This window comes from Ictidomys tridecemlineatus, chromosome 15 (assembly GCF_052094955.1).
Source record: "Ictidomys tridecemlineatus isolate mIctTri1 chromosome 15, mIctTri1.hap1, whole genome shotgun sequence".
NCBI lineage: Eukaryota > Metazoa > Chordata > Mammalia > Rodentia > Sciuridae > Ictidomys > Ictidomys tridecemlineatus.
Window position 1 is genome coordinate 57,778,227 of NC_135491.1, and position 16,221 is coordinate 57,794,447.

Genomic DNA, 16,221 nt, shown 5'->3' on the forward strand with positions numbered 1-16,221 from the left:
CCCAGGGGCCCGTCTCACCGTCTGCTGGCCGCGCTCTCGCTCCTGCAGCTCTCCGCAGCCAGATCCTGAAAGTGGGAGGTGCATGGAGGCCTTGTACCAGAGTCCCAGCCTGCGGCCTCGCGTTGTGAGGTCGCCCCCTGCTCGTCGTGTGGTCGGTGCCCCGCACTCACGCGGCTCTGGGCTTGCTCTCTCCTAGTGTGGCCGATTCCTTAAGGCGCTGGCCTCCAGTCCGCTCTTTTTCTTCTGAAAGGGCGATTGTCTTTTTTAAATTTCTATTATTTCTTAGTTGTAATTGGGCACAATACCGTTATTTTATTTGTTTATTTTTATGTGGTGCATTGTCTTTTGATAGCACCGAAGACTGCACGCCTCCGCTGTAATTGGGGTATAATTGCACAGAGCAATATTAAGAGCTTTGTGTGTGTACCCCGGGGCGCTCTGCCACTGAGCCACACCCTAGCCCTTCTGTAACAGGGTGCACTTGGTGCTTTGACTAGATCCCTTGTCACTTTGAAACTTACATGTTTTTTTTTTCCTTTTTCCCAGAATTCTTCCCCCTGACCTTCTCTTCCCTGATCTCCTTTTCCCTAACCTCCTTCCTGATCTTTTCCTCTCTGATCTTTTACCTAAACTTTACCCTGATCATCTCCTCTCTGATCTTTTTTCTCTAAACTTCTCCTTTCTGATCTCTCCTCCCTAATCTCATTTTCTCTGGATCATTTCTATAAAAGCCCCCTGTTCCTGCAGATGGGTAGGATCACAGTCTTAGGGACAGGAGTCCCCTGTGTTTCTCCTTTGCTAGCAAAACAATAAACCTGCTTTTTCCTTTTTCTCAAGACCTTTTCTTTGTTATTAGGTTGTCGTTCAGGACCAGGATCACACTTTGGGTTATAAAGCAACTAACACTGAGTAGTGGGTTGTACGTTGGTGAAAAATAAGTACAGCTAGAGGGTCTGTTTGGGTTTTTCCTGGTAAGAGTCTCGACTTGGGCAAACATTCTGCCTCTGGTTTTTAGCAGCAGGGTCTTGTGACAGGTCTGTTGACAAGAGCACAAGGAGCCCTGCCCCGTGGTACATGGCTGTAATCCAGCAGCTCAGGAGTTCAAAGCCAGCCTCAGCAGCTCAATGAGACCCTGGGGAGGATGTGGAGATGTGGCTCAATACCCAGCACCAAAAAGAAAACAAAAGAGCACCACACAAATTCAAGGGCAGCCTCAGCAATTTAGTGAGGCCCTGTCTCAAAATTTTGGGAAGAAAAGCCAGGCACTGAGGTGCACACCTGTGATCCCAGCATCTTAGGAGGCTGAGACAAGGAGGATCAGAAGTGCAAAGACAGCCTCAGCAACTTACTGAGACCCTGTTTCTAAAAATTTTTAAAAGAGATGGGGGTGTTACTCAGTGGTCAAGCACTCCTGAGATCAATCCACAGTCCGAATATATATATATGGAAAAGGGCTGTTGGCATGGTATCATGTAGCTCAGTGCTAGAGCACTTGCATAGCATGCAAGAGGCCCTTGGTTCCAGCACGCACGCACACACACACACACACACAGACATGTAAGTGATGGCACCAGTTGGCAAAACAATTCACCTGTCGCCAAGGATTCCTGTCTCTTTCTCAGCCTTGCTAGTGTTTCTGCCAGTCATTTCCCCTCTGAAAGCCTCCGCTTTTTAAAAACCTCCAGGAGATTCGACTTGATTTCTAAGGTCTCTTCCTGTTTTAAGATTATGGCTCAACCCTGGTTGTGTCTCTCCCTGATTTCACTGCCTGAGACAAACACCCTCCTGGCACTGCTGGTGCCGGCAGGATGGAGAGCCTCCCTGCTCCAGGTAGGTACCTGTTCACTCCTCAGCCTGCAGAAGCTGGGCCCACAGAGCACTTCCCAGGAAGCAGCCAGTTAGAGGCTCTGTTCAGGTAGAAGGAAAGTGGACTGCCTCAGAGTCAGAGTGAATGACATGCAAAGCACATGGCAAAGATAAACATGTTGGTTGTACCAGACGCAGTGGCGAAGGCTATAATTGCCCTCACGAGGTTGAGGCAGGAGGATTGCAATTTGAAGCCAGCCAGCCTGGGCAACTCCGTGAGACCCTTTGTCAATTTTTTTTTAATTTAAAATATTAAATTTAAAATAGGTGTAGCTCAGTAGCCTTGGTTCAATCCCCAGCACTGAAAAAAAAAAAAAAGCCGTTGTACCCTATAATCAAAGGCACACCAATTAGTCACTTGTAAATTCATTTGGCTCTTTGCAAAGCAAGTTAGCAATGCAGATTACTAAAATTAAGTGTGCCCTTTGACCCAGCAGTTTCTCACTGAGAACCTGAGCACCTCCAGTGGCCTGTGGGCAGAAACAAAGATTAGTGGCACTGTTGTCCTCATGCAGGGAATACCTAGTGCAGCTGTAGAAAAGAAGCACTTTTATGGATTGATATGTAGGATCTTTAAAGTTGTTAAAAAGCAGAGTTGAGGGACATGTATAATATGTATGTATAATATAAATGGAATATCAGCCATGGCCCTTTTTTTGCTGGGGGAATGGTCTGGGGATTGAACTTGGGGTCTTTGGCATGCATGTGCCCTGCCACTGAGCTACACCCCCACCCAACCCAATTTAAATACGTGATAATATAATTAAACAAGAATAATCAGCAAGATACGGGAGCAAGAGCAAACGATGCAGTGTGCACTTTCCTAAGTCATCAAGGAAATGCCAACTCAAACCACAACAAGCTCGGGCCCCACACCACAGAGAGCTAAAACAGGGGCACCAGGCGTTTGCTGCAGGGGACACAGGTGGGTGAGCGCCACCTGCCTCGGGTGGCACAGGCATGCCTGCTGAACACTGAACACACACCTGCACTCACCAGAAGGCCCTGGGGGCGGTGTTCACACAGACTGTCACAACACCCCAACCTGAAGTCACCTCAGCGCTCACCGACTAGAGAACAGGTGACCCGTGGTCCACTGCAACACTCGCAGCCGGAGGATGAAGTCTGAGCAACACAGAACAGACCCAAGTCGGAGGTGGGAGATGCCAAAGGCACCTGCCATAGGCTCCCGTCGCAGAAACAGGCCGCGCTGTCCCTGTGTGGGCAGGGCAGGGCAGGGCAGGGCTCCCTGCTCTCCCACCTCTCGGCCAGGGTGCTGGCTGTGAGGCGTCCCCGCCGCCGGCTCCCACTTGAGGCAGGAGTGGGGTTTGTGGTGGTGAATTTGTCAAGGGCCAGAGAGGACGACTCCAGCCCCCGGGGTCGGCAAGGCCCAGGAGGTCTAAATCACCGTGTGTGATGGTTCCTGGGTTCTTGGCACTGGCCACCTCGCCTGGCCTGTGCGTGGAGCCTGCTGGGTGGAGCCTGGCCGAGAGTGGACAGTCACTGAGTGCAGGATGGGCGTGGGTGTCGGCCTCCCTCCCTGCCCGGCTCCCGTCCCGTTTGGCCCCCTTACCCTTCACTCTTCCTCCCAGGGGAGCTCTGCTGGTCCCTTCACAGCTGCCCCCAGGGCCCATAAAAGCAGGCCCTTGGTAAGCACTCAGGGTGGCGGTGCGAGCCACAAACAGGCGGCGAGAGGTCCAGCAGGGAGGTGGCGAGCCAGGCTTCAGCCCCGTCTGTCCTGTCCTCAGAGGCACTGTGTCCTGGCCTCCCTGTGGACCAGGTGTCCGCCTGGGGCAGCTGAGGGACAGGTAAGCCTAGCGCCACCTGCCTGGCTCTGCCTCCTTGGCCGGCCCCTGCTGCCCTAGCTCTGCACCCAGTTGCCTCCCTGACGCTCGACAGGGTCCCCCAAAGTCAGTTTGCCACCCCATCCACTGAGCCTCCCAGCAGTGAGCCCTGACGCCACTCCGGGGGCCTCCTCTGGGCTCCTGCACCCCGAAACTCCTTGATGCATTTGGCAGTTACTGAGTGAGCAGGTGCTGCAGACTTGAGCGGTGTTGAGCTGGCATCACCCACAAGCAAAATGACAGACCTGCTCGTCCCTACAGAGGAAAGACACCGCTGCTGGGATGACGGCCAGAGGCACCTGACCTGATCAGGGTCCTGTGCTAGCTTCCTCCAGGAAGGGTGGGGCGTTAAGTGTGGGGTGGCAGAAGAAGGGGGTTCGGGCAGGGGGGCAGGTGGGGAGGCCTGAGGTGAGAAGGTGCGGGGGCTGTTGGGAGTCCGGTGTGGGGTCAGCATGTGGAGGGCAAAGGGCAGAGGTGAGGCCTGGCCAGGAGCTTGAGCAGGGCCTAGTGATGGACTCCGGCCTTATCTGATGGGGGGAGGGAGGCCGCTGGAGGATCTGACGGCACTTGCAGGCTGAAAAGGACCAAGGATGGGGAGAGGGAAGGTCAGGTGACGGGGTTAATGCAGTGTTCCGCAGCGGTCAGACAGACTGCCCTCACTGCGCCACAGGGTAAGCGCTCCCTGGGAACTGTGCAAGGGAGAACACGTGACCACCTTCACCCCTGGGTAAGGAGACTCCACCAGCAGGGAATCGGGCACTGCTGGCCACCAAAGGAGCCACCAGGAGAGCCCAGGCAGAGACACTAGGCACAGCCAGCTGTGTTCCCAGTGAAAGTGACAGGGATTTAGGACAAGGAGAGAGAAATGCGGAATCTTAGGGGAGATGCAGAAAACACAGCTGCAAACCCTGGCCCTCGTGAAATGAGGGAAATACACAAGAGCAGGAAAGCTGTGCGGCTGCACCCGGCTTCACCTCCAGTCCAGCCCCTGGTACAGCCCTTCTATAAAGGTCAGCCCCCAGCCTGAGTCGGGGCCCCTCGCTCTCCATCACTCTCCCTTGAGCGCATATCGGCCTTCCCAAATTAACCTGTCTCTGCCATCGTGTGGCTGGTGCTGAAGTTCTCCATCGTGAATGCCAAGAGCCCCGCTGGTCCTAAGCTCAGCTCTCCCCCTCTGGGAACTCCTAGGACCCTTCTCTGGAGACATTTTTCTCCTGTGACAAAAGGAGGAGAAAGCCTGGGGAACTACCCAGGGCACTGGGATTCTGGAGCAGGAGGGGCCCGAGCCAGGAGCCCTCCCGGAGCCCTAGCAGGAACCAGCCCTGCTGATACCTCAGTTCTGGAACCTGACCCCCAGAGCTGCCGGATAATACATCTGTGTTTTTGTGAGCCACTAAGTTGGTGGTGGTCATTTAGAAAGCAGGGGAGAGAGAAAGACAGGCCTGTGGCTGGGCGGAAACAACTGATAGTAAGTCGCACCCGCTGCTGCATCTTGTGTAACTGCCTATTTGGACTTATCCTCTATTTGAGGTTTTGGGGTTTTGTTGTTTGTGTTCTTCCTGGTACTGGGGATTCAACCCAGGGGCACTCAATCCTTGAGCCACATCCCCAGCCCTTTTTATTTTGAGATAGGGTCTTGCTAGTTGCTGAGGCTGGCTTTGAACTTTCAATCCTCCTGCCTCAGCCTCCTGAGCTGGTGGGGTGACAGGCGTGCACCACTACGCCCAGCATCACATTCTCTCTTAAAAAACCAACTTGAAGTTGTGCGTGATGGCACATGCCTATAATCCCACCTACTCTGAAGCCTAAGGCAGGAGAATCAAAAGTTTAAGACTAGCTTGATGGGCTGGAGTTGTTGCCTGGCACATGCAAGGCCCTGGTTTGGATCCTCAGCACCGCATAAAAATAAATAAAAATAAAAGTATTGTTGTTCAACTACAACTAAAAAATAAATATAAAAAAAAAGACTAGCTTGAGCAATTTAAAAAGACCGTGTCACAAAAAATAAACAGGGCTGAGGACATAGCTCAGTGGTACAGTACACCCACATTCAACCCCCTATATCATAAAAAAAATACATAAATTAATAATAAAATCAACTCAAATGGAGTTTTTGTCACTTATAACTAAAAAAATGTTGTTAAATTACACCTTTGGGTCCAGAAACAGTGTCCACCATACTTCCTTAGCTATACATTTCATAGCAGGAAACAAGGTTAACTGACCAAAACGTGGTCTTTGTCCTTGGTGCGTTCTCTTTGGAGAGGTCACAGGTACATCTCCATGACTTGTCTGTCCCGAGTATTTATTTCCCAGGCCTGATGTGGAGTTTGCTGGTATTCTGTGGTTTGCAAACTCTCTTCCTCTTTTTTGAAATGGCCATGTTCATATGCCTCTGTCCAGCTTTCTGGCAAGGTCAGACGACCTTTGATGAAGGGGCAGAGAGCTGCATGAGTCCTTTGAGGAGAAATTATGTCCCCTCAAATGGAATGTGACCTCAATGAACTCACACTTTTTCAGGGAGAGCACTGGAATGCCCAGATCAATTCAGGACTGCCCCGTCAGTGTGCAGTGCCCAGCTCACCCACTCTAAGGGGGTGTCTCTCTAGCCACTGCAGGAGTCCCCCATTCCCACAAGTTCCCCAAGATGGCACTTGTATTCTGCCACACACAGGCAGAGCCCAACGAAGACCAAGTATGCCACTTCTCTGTAGTGTCCACTTGAGGGAATGGAAGGCTACCTTCCCTTCCTGAGTTCACACCAAGCTTGGGCACCCCGAGATCCAGCTTCTTCCCCAGGGGCCATGCCCAAATCCTCAAGCAAACCAGGAGGAACCGGAACAGTTTCGGTGCTGAAGGTCCCCAACCCTGTGGGACTGCAGTTCCCAACGCTGTTGTTGCCTTAAACTTTTCCAAGCAAGTCCACAGTCAACAGGCCATCTTTCCAGGACCAGCCTGGGGCATGGGCTGACCCTGCATCACCAGCACACTGTCCTCTTTTCTCTTGAGTGGCAGAACTCTGGGTCCCCAGCATGAGTCCCACCTTGGTCTAACACATTCAGCCCCACTGCTGACCCGTCACTTCAGCAGAGCCCCCCAGAAGCAGCACTTGGGTGCAGCCCGGTGGCTCAGGGAGTGTCTTCAGAAACCGAGGGCCACAGCCAACTCGGCGGAGTCAGAAGCTCCACTCTGCTGGACCCCGAGGTCAGCGAGTAGGGGTGTCCGTCTCCCCGCTCCCTTCTGGAGCTAAGGGCTTCCGCGGAAGGCAGCTCAGGATTTTGTGTTTCTCTGGAGGTGGAACAAACTGAAGGGGGCCTCCAGTTTCTCGTGTTCCTGGAAAGATCCTGAACTGAGGGTCCCAGGGCATCCCCGTCTTTACGACACCGGCTTTCTGGGCACCCGCAAGCCGGCCTCGGGCTGCGCTCAGCACCCGGCCTCACCATGCAGAGACCCGTCCACAACTGCCGCGACCCCGGCCCTGCCGCGACCCCTGGTTCTGCAGCAACTCCAGCTCTGGGGCGACCCCCAGCTCTGGGGAGACCCCTGCTCTAGGGCGATCCCCGCTCTGCAGAGACCCTGACTCTGGAGCGACCTCGGCTCTGGGGAGACCCCGGCCCTGAGGCCAGGTAACTGCTCCTGCGCGGCGGGGACCCGGAGCCAGGACCGCGGAAGAGCCGCGGACCAGACGGACCCCGCAGGCCGCGCCGCCGTCCCGTGACGCCACGGCGGGGGCGGGGCTCCGCGCCTGCGCAGACCGGCGGGGCGGGCCGGCTGACTGACAGCTCGCCGCGGAGCCTCGGAAGGACCCGGCTGCAAGCGCTCGGCGCAGTCGTCGCAGCCGCCGACCGGACGGTGCCCGCCTGCAGCCCGGTCCTCTGCCTGCCGGCCGCCCGCTACGGTGAGAGGGCCGAGGGTCGCCTGCGGGTTCGCGAGGGGGTGGCCCGGGAGTGATGGGGGAGCTGCGTGCCCGGGACGGGATCTTTGGAGACGCGGGTTCTGCCAGGGGTGACAGATGGCAGTGCGGCGGGTTGGCGGGACGAGGTGCTCCGCGGGGCGACAAGGACGTGGGTCTCCCCTGGTTGGCAAGGGTTTGGGTGTCCGCCGGGCGACAAAGGCTGGGACCTCCGCGAGGTGACAGGTCGAGGTTCGCAGACTGACAACGAGGTGGTCTCCGCGGGAGAGCAGGATGGGGGCAGGTGTGGAGGAAGGGTCCGTGGTTGCCAAGGGCGTGGGTCCTCGAGGGCCGGGGTCTCGACGGGGTCCTGGCTTGCAGGAGGCAGGGTACTAGGGCAAGGGGCTTGATGGCGAGAGGGGCTGCCCCTTGGCTGAGGTCAGCAGATGCTGTGGCTCCGCGGCTTCGGGGTGGAACTGGGGTGTAGACTACTGGAAGGACCTGCTGGGAGGGTGGCTAGGGCCTGGGCGCAGGGCTGTGGGTCAAGTTTGTGTGAGTGGTGGGCTTGAGGGTGCAGCCTGCTGCTCCGGGGCTGGCAGGCGGGGTGGAGGAAAAGCGGTCCCTGACCCAGGGGCTGCCGGTCAGCTCTGGCGGTGCCCGGCAGCGCTCCCCTCTGCTCCTGAGGTCCCTGAGCTTAGCGGTTCCTGGAGGGCACAGCAATGTGGCTGTGGCTCTGGAGCTCCTGAGGACAGCTGGCTCAGGGAGCGGAGCCAGTGTCCAGGTGTTGGTCTTCCTGGACTGGTGCCTGCCCCCTCCTACTGGCTTCATGTTTCCCTAGGTTGTAGGTTGACTGGACATGGGAAGATCAAAAGGGGAAGAGGAAGAGGCTTTGTAGTGGCCAGCTCCTCTTCCTCTCTGGTCAGTGCAGGCATGAGTGCCCACCTGCAGATTGAGCAGGGACTCACCTCTGAGCTGGCACAGGGGAGGTGCCCACCACAGAACCTGTCCCTGAGGTGAGTCAGTGTTAGAGGCAACCTGACAGTGTCCAGACCCAGGCCGCCCGCCTGGCCAAGATCCGGCCCCCAGCCTGATGCTCATGCTTCTGATTCTTCTGACCGGAGGCGGCCTCTGCCCTAGACCTGAGTCAGGATGGCCAAAATGCTTGACCCCGAGCGAAGGGGCCTAGGCAGAGTGAGCGGAGTGCCTTTCGTGGGCACCAGTGGAGGACCCCCTGCTCTGCAGTCTCCCCTCCAGCTGCCTGGGGTTCTATCTCCACTTTGTTCAGAAATAGCGCTGTGAAGCGCAGGGCAGCGGGCTGTCGAGATGAGCTCGCTGAAAAAGTTGACTCATGAGATTTTCTTTTTCCATTAGAGATGAAGGTGGCGTAGGACTCAGGCACAGGGAGTCATGGGTTGGTGACGGGCAGATTATCTCTAGCCTCTGTGTGGCTGTCCTGGGTTTCTGGTGGTTGTCTGTCGATGGTTTGTGTCCGTCCTGCTACTGGACAATCTCACACCTCAAGGCAAGGAGAAGCCACCCACGATGGGGATAGATCACTGGCCTTGGGAGTCTGCTGGAGCGTCCCACATGTGGGGAGTCTGCCAACAGCAGATGTGCCGCTCTCTTTATGACCAGGCTTTGTACCTCCAAAGGTGGTCACTGGATGGCAGCTCCAGGTGAAGGGGGCTTCGTTAGGCCCGGGGAAAGGTTCAGGTGGGCGAGTCATGCCGATGCCTGCCTCCTAGTTCCTTCTCCCTCCACCCCCGCCTCCTTTCACAAAAGGAAAACGATGGGTTCATTCAAAGGAATATCAAAAGCCATGTTAAAAACTCACCCAGCAGCAGGAAGGAACTGCAGAGATGAGGGAAGTCCCGCCCATAGCAGCCCTCCCTTCCAAAGTGCTCCAGAGCTCCTGACCCATCTTCTAGACGAGCCTGGGACGTGGGGCTCCCACACCACTGACGGAGCTGGGGCTGGCGTGCCCAGAGCCGCTCAGCTGGTGCAGGCAGAGGGCCGCGGTGTCAATCCCAGCCGCCAAGGCTGGGCGAGGCAGCCGCCCCCAGGGGTGCAGGTGGAGCCGGTATCTGGTGGAAATGGGCCTCCAGCCAGACACCCCGTCTCCCCCAAAGGCCTGGGGCAGAGCACCCTCCCCAGCTCACCCCAAGCTGGCCAGCGCAGCTGCACTGTCAACCCAGATTTGTTTATGATGGTTGAGAAATGGGGCAGGACGGGCGCTTTGCTCAAGTGCCTGGGTTTCCAAAGGGCCCAGGTGTCTTCAGATGTGTGGGGCCAGAGCCAGGCCACTCCAGGGAAACCTGCCCTGGTGGCTTTCCTGTCCCCTCCCGGAAGACAAGGGCTGCGGGGAGGAGGTGCCGTGTTTGTTGACACAGTGTTCTGTACGTGGCACTGTTGGGGCAGGTAGCACTTCTTTTTTTTTCCCCTTTAAGGACAAGCTGTTCTGTTGGGGAAGAGAGGCTTCCGTCCCACTTTCCAGACCTGCGTGGCACGAGGACTCCTGGGGAGGGGGCCTGACCACGCCTGGGCAGGTCAGGGTACAAAACAGCACTGAAAGCGGGGCCACCTGGGGCCCCACGGGTGGAGTGCAGTTCTGGACCCGAGGCGGTCCGCGGCTGTCTGATCAGGATGTTCTCTGGTGACAGTACCTTGGTGAGGGACCGGGGAACCAAGGAGACTCGCTGCCCTTCGCTCCAGTGCTAGACCGGTGCTGATGAGCCAGGAGGGTCTTGGGGGCTGTCGTTGACAAGGTCCGAAGACCAGAGGACAGACCCCATAGTTAGAAAGCTTTCAGCTTCTGGACTTGGATGGCCTGCCTCATTCCATCTCTCCCTGAAGCTTCTCAGTTCCCTTGTGGAGAAGTTCACACCTGTTCCCATGGTCTACCAGGTGACCTACGGGTCCTGGCCAGCCTCACCTGCTTTTCCAGCTCAGCAGGTACCACTCTCATTCACAAAGGTCTCACCTTCTTTTTGGGCCTCTAGCATACCCAGCTCACTCTGCCACAGGGCCTTTGCATTGGCTCTCCCCGCCATCAGATTTGCCCAGGAGCACCTCCTTGTCATTCAGGTCTGCTTCAATATCACATCCTCAGCCTGACCTTCTCTAAACAATCAAATGATGTCCCTTTTCCCTCTGGTCCCTAGCCCACTTGCTCTGTTACATTGCATTGTTTTATTTTCTTGGAAACTATATCAGAAATGACCTTGTTTTTTAGACAATGCTTCTGACATCTCTTCCATGTTTGCTGCTGCCCCTGCTCTTCCTGTTGGTGCAGCACAAATGCAGACAGTGCCTGGCTTCAGCAGGTGCTCGGGGAGGACTCCCGAGGGCAGGAGAGACAGCCGGGCGTCTTCAGGATGGAAGGCAGTGGACAGTAGTTGGTTTTCTCTTACCAGAGGTAGTGGAGCGGCGCCCGACCACTGGGCAGAACTGGGGCGGGAGGTGGTAGGGAAACCCAGTGACCCTCGGGCTCCACTTTCTTGGGCACAAGAACAAAGTACCACAAACTGGGAGGCTCAAGACAGCAGCGCTTTCTTCCCTCCGTTTCTGGAACCCAGAAGCCCCCAATCAAGGGTGGCTGACGGGTTCCTTCTGGGTCTCAGAGGGAGACCACCACCTCTCCAGGTTCTGGTGGTCGCCGGTGACCCCCGCTGCGTCTCCGCGTGTAGCCCCGTCACTCAGACTCTGCCTCAGGTCACAGGGCCACAGGCTTCCTGCTCTGTCCCCACATCTCTCCCCCCGTGCCCCGGTCTCTTCCTGGACGCAGGTCCACCTGCTCCTGCCCCCTCCTCCTGGCCTCATACCCGCAGAGGCCCTGGTTCCAAATAAGTTCCGCACAGGTTCTGGGCCGGAATTTCAGTGTATCTTTTTGTGGGGACACAATTCACCCCGTAATACCTTCCAACTTCAAGATCAAGTGACATTTTAAAAGGAAAGTGTGGCGGAGGTTAGGGTTGTTTTTAGGGGTAATTACTGGGTATTTTTACAGGGAGCATCGATGAGCCTCTCAGCTTTCGAGGTGAGGGGCTGTAGGTACATGGGCATGTGCTCCCCCAGAGGAGAGCGGGGCCCAGCGTTCCAGCGACCTGCCCCAGGGCACCAAGCAGCAGATGGCGGGGTGACTGTCGAGCCCCCGATGAGTCTCCTTGCTCTACCCTACTGATGGGGGAGGCTGGACTCCACTGGGACAGGGTTCCTTCCGGAGGTTTTGGCTTGATGCTGTCCGGGTCGTGGAGGGGCAGCAGCTCCTGGCCTTCAGCAGGAGAGGAGGGACCAGCCTTGGGCTGCCCGTCAGGAGGGGCCGCGCCGTCCCGTGCGATGGGCAGGTCTATTGCAGCGGAGCTGGTTCTGGGCTTCGGGGTGTGTCCAGTCCAGGTGGGAGTGAGCCCTGCAGGCGCACAGGTGGCTGCTCTCATGGGAGCTGGTGGCGGGCAGAGCTGGTGGCGGGCACACCGACCACAGTGACAGGCATCTGGGCCCTCACGCCCTTGTGTCCCGAGCACAGCCTGGCAGGCACCCCACGCGCACCTCTCCTGCTGAGATCTGTTTGTGCTGTTGGACTCGGGGGTCCTGCCGCTGCAGCCAGGTTCAGGTGACATGAAGCGAGGCCAGTGAAAGTGAGGTCCCCTCTCCTTCCTGGGGGCCGCCCCTGCCTCTCTGTCCCCGTCTGGAGAGCCGGGGCTCCCTGAGTGTCCTTACCGACCACCTCCGCGCCCTTCCTCCCAAGCCCTTCCCTCCTCCTCCTTCAAAAGGAAAGAGCCCTCTCTGCAGTTCCCCGCAGACTGGCTTGTCCCCAGGAGTCCACTGACCAGTCCCTGCTCAGCTTCACAGGGGGAGAAGGTGTGGGGGAGACGCCCCCGGGGGGCACAGGGGTCAGGTGGTCTCCAGAGCTGTTCTCCTTCTACTTCACGTGTGGGACGAGGACCGAGGACCCGAAGGAAAGCAGCGGGAGAGGAGGGGCTCTCTGTCCCAGGGTCCTGGCCCTGGCACGTGTCCGTGCAGCAGACCCCAGCCACGTGCTCCCTGCTCGCTGGGTGGCCTCCAGCCCTGCCCAGGGCCCTCGGGGGCCCCTGTGCTGTCACCATGAGAAGCTGGGCAGGGTGAGGGGGGGCTTGTCCCTGTCACCACACAGACCCAGGCCACCTGGCCCCGGGCCCTGCTTCTTCCCCAGGCTGAGTGCCTCGGAGGCCCCCTGGGTGCCAGCTTGTCCCCAGCGTCCTCAGCCCTCCCCTCTGAGAGCGACACCCTGCTGTGGGGTCCTCTGCCCACCTCACCCTCCTGGCTGTGGCCTGATTGGGTGGAGACCCGGCACACTCTGGCCCCAGGGCCCTGGACGGGGCAGCGCCCCCCTTTCCTTCCTCTGTGGCGTCCTTTCTTCCCGCAGCCTGTCGGGGTGCTCTGTGCAGCATCCCGCACCTGTTCCAAGTGGACCCTTCAGTTTTTAGTAACTTGACCGAGTGGCCGGCCATCGTCCAAGTCTAATTTCAGTACACTTCCATCACCCTAAAAAAGAGTCCCCTCTGCGTTGGCTCCTCTCCCCTCCCCCAGCCCTGGCAACCGCTAATCTGCTTCCTGTCTCTAGGGATTTGTGGGGTCTGGACTTTTCACATAAAGACATCGAACAGTACGTGGCCCTTGGTGACCACGGCCGTCCCAGCCCCTGCTCCTGCTGCTGGTGGGTGTTTGGGTCCTGAGGGAGTGTGGTGCCTTCCGCACCTCGGCCTCCCGGCTCCCCCCGCTCTGCAGACCACCTCTGGCTGGGGCCTGGACAAGGAGGGGGGCACCGCTGGGCATCCTGTGGATGCCACGGCCGAGCTCGTTTGCATTGCGTCCTTCCTTCCACTGACACCCGTCTGTCCCAGGCCCAAATCTGGGGCGGGTTCTGGTGCCACCGACTGGGCCCCCCAGCTCTGGGACCTCCCGCCTTGCTTGACCCTCTGCGGCCCGGTGGCCAGGGAGGAGCCTGCGTGGAGCAGAGCTGCTGTGCTCAGGGCTGTCTGCGCCCCTGGAAGCCTCCTCCTGCCCCATGTGGGAGGTGGCGGCCAGGCCTGTGCCCTGGGGGGGTGAGTCCAGCAGAGGGAGGAGAGGGGGGCTCCTCCTCCAGGTCACGCAGCCCTGAGCAGCTCTTCAGCAATGTCCTTCCCGCCCAGGTGTGTTCTGGCCTTTGCGTCCCAGCCAAGTGTGACTCAGAGCCAATGACTCACAGCCACCAAGTGGCCAATGAGCTGGGGCAAGTGAGGATCTGGAGACAGGAGCGAGCGGGGGATGGAACATCCAGAGCCCGAGCTCCAGGGGCTGCTGTCACGCTGCTGCCGGGCGGGAGGGTGGGGTGGGCCCAGGACACCAGGGTGCCAAACCCAGCCTGGAGGAGACTGCTGACCGCCCAGCAGAGCGGAGGCCCCACCCGGGCTGAGCAGGGGGAGGAGGAGGGACGAGGCCAGCCGGGCAGACCCAGGTTTGTAATGGAACAAAGGAAATGGAAGCAGTGCAAAGAGGAAGGGGAGAGGCAGGTGGCCACCTCCTCACCTCGGGGTCACATTGGAATCCCAGGCCGCTGCAGCGTGATAAACAGGGCCTCGCTGTCCCCTCTTATGGGACGAGGCGTCCACGGCACCATGGTGACTCCGTGAGAGCTGAGATCCCAGGCCCGTCTGCCGCGGGCAGCAAGCAGCAGCCTCTCCGCTGCCCCCTTCTACCTCTCCAGGGAGCCTGCTTGGGAGCTGGGGCCCAGGGCTGCGGGGCCCAGTGCTGCTGTCCAGTGGGGTCCTGCCTCTCTTCTCACTGCGGTGACGTCCATGCACACACGGCCAGGGGCAGCTGCTTCCTAGAATCAAAGGCAGATCACGGCATTCTCCAGATTCAGCCCTAACTCTCTCCCCAAGTCCTTGCCTTGGCCTCCAGAACCAGGCCTCAAAGCCCCTGCCCACTCCCTCCCTCAGCCTGGCTCTGCTCCCAGAGTGGCCAGACTCCTGCCCAGGCTGGCCTTGAACTTGCCATCCTCCTGCCTTAGTCTACTGAGTCTCTGGGGTTACAGGTATGCACCCCTGCACCAGCTTGTTAATAGACTTTAACTCACCAGTGAATCTGAAATATCTCATTTCCACTCACAGTCGGCATCCACATTATCAAGAAGACATTTCACGTTCCCTTTTCATTTAAAGCCTGAACTACCATGTGGTCCACACATCCCTGTCTGAGCCTCGTTCCACAGGTTCACGGCCACGTGTGGCCAGTGGCCAGCCTAGTGGGCGGCTCAGCTCTGATCCGTCAGATAGTCCTGTTGTATTCAGAGCTGTGCGCTGTGATTTCTGTTGACGCCTTTGCTCTCTGACTAGAGGGTAGGCTCCCTGAGGCCCGGCTTCTGCCTGTTGTGTGGGCCGGGGCGTTTCTGCAGTGCTAAGAGCAGGTGGAGGCTCTTGAGTGGCTAAAGGAACGGCCCGTGGAGCCCACTCCTCGCAGGGCGGCTGAGCAGACCCACGTGGAGCCTGTTCTCACCCTGCAGCTCAACGCACAAGCTCCTTGGAACCAAACACACTGTTTCCTGTGGAGACTTTCATCAGCAGTCCCTGTGCTCTGCTGGCCTAACCCGCGGTGACCGCAGGACTACAGGAGGGTCTGCAGCAGGAGCAGCTGGAGGATGAGACTCTGGAGTTGCTGCCGCTCGGGGTTTAGGTAGAGCAGGGCTTTCAGGTGGGCGCAATGTCTGGGGACATGTGGTCGTCACAGCTGGGAGGTGCTCCTGCCACGTGGTGGTAAGGCCAGAGGTTCCCCTAGGACCCCTGCATAGGGGAGCCACCCCAGGGAGCACTCAGCCCACGGTTGGCAGCAAGAAGCACGTTGGTGGCTCCACGTGCCCATATTGGCCACCGGCTCAGAGGTGCCTTTGGAAACATCAGGAAGGTCATTAGTGCCCAGCAGTTTGGACTCCACACACGCCCCAGCTCTCCACCCGCCTCTCGGGGCTAGATCCTCCTGCCTTGCGTTTCTTGTCCTGGAAGGACTCGCTGAACGGGAGCTGCCTCCAGGGATGCCCTGGGCACCTTGGACTAGCCTGCTGCCGAGGGGGGCTCCGAGGGGGCTCCTGAGCCTCCCGAGAGCCCCTGTACCTGACACGGCCCTGGGGGACTCTTCAGCTGCCTCGGAAGCCCAGCCAGCCCTCCAACAGGACCCTCCTCGCCTGCAGAGTCTGCCCACCCCCACCCCGGCTCCCAGGAGCAGGAGTCCCTCCGCCTAGCGGCACTGAGGTGCAGAACTGCGTTTTCATAATTGTCCCACAGGAAGGCCCAGAAGGAAGGACGGAGAAGCGGCTGAGTATGCTCCAGTGTTCAGGTGCCGGGGACATTTCCAAATGCAAGAGTTGGCCGCAGTTCTCCCACCCTCCACTGCGTCTCCGTCTGAATCTTCTCAGGGGGCCACGACAGACCACCTCCCGCCTGCCACTTTGCCTGTGTGCCTTCCCGGTCTGGAACAGCTTCCCTGCTTGGCCGTCACACTCAGGCTCCGCTCAGTTGCCCCGAAGGACAATCTCTTGCCATCTGCCTAGGTGGGGGGACCGGGCTCTGTGCTCCTGTGGCCTCTGCTCCCAGGTGCGTGCTTGGCACG

The 16,221-nt window shown here is 58.3% G+C and overlaps 1 protein-coding gene across 3 annotated transcripts in view; it reads left to right on the forward strand.

The window, feature by feature from the left end:
* Positions 1 to 7,451: 7,451 nt before the first annotated feature.
* Positions 7,452 to 16,221, forward strand: part of Kiaa0513 (KIAA0513 ortholog) — a 50,643-nt gene continuing 41,873 nt past the window's right edge. For all 3 annotated transcript variants that reach the window (XM_078032763.1, XM_078032765.1, XM_078032766.1), the window contains exon 1: positions 7,452 to 7,608. The gene's annotated coding sequence lies outside the window, so the exon portion shown is untranslated. The remainder of the gene's footprint in view (positions 7,609 to 16,221) is intronic.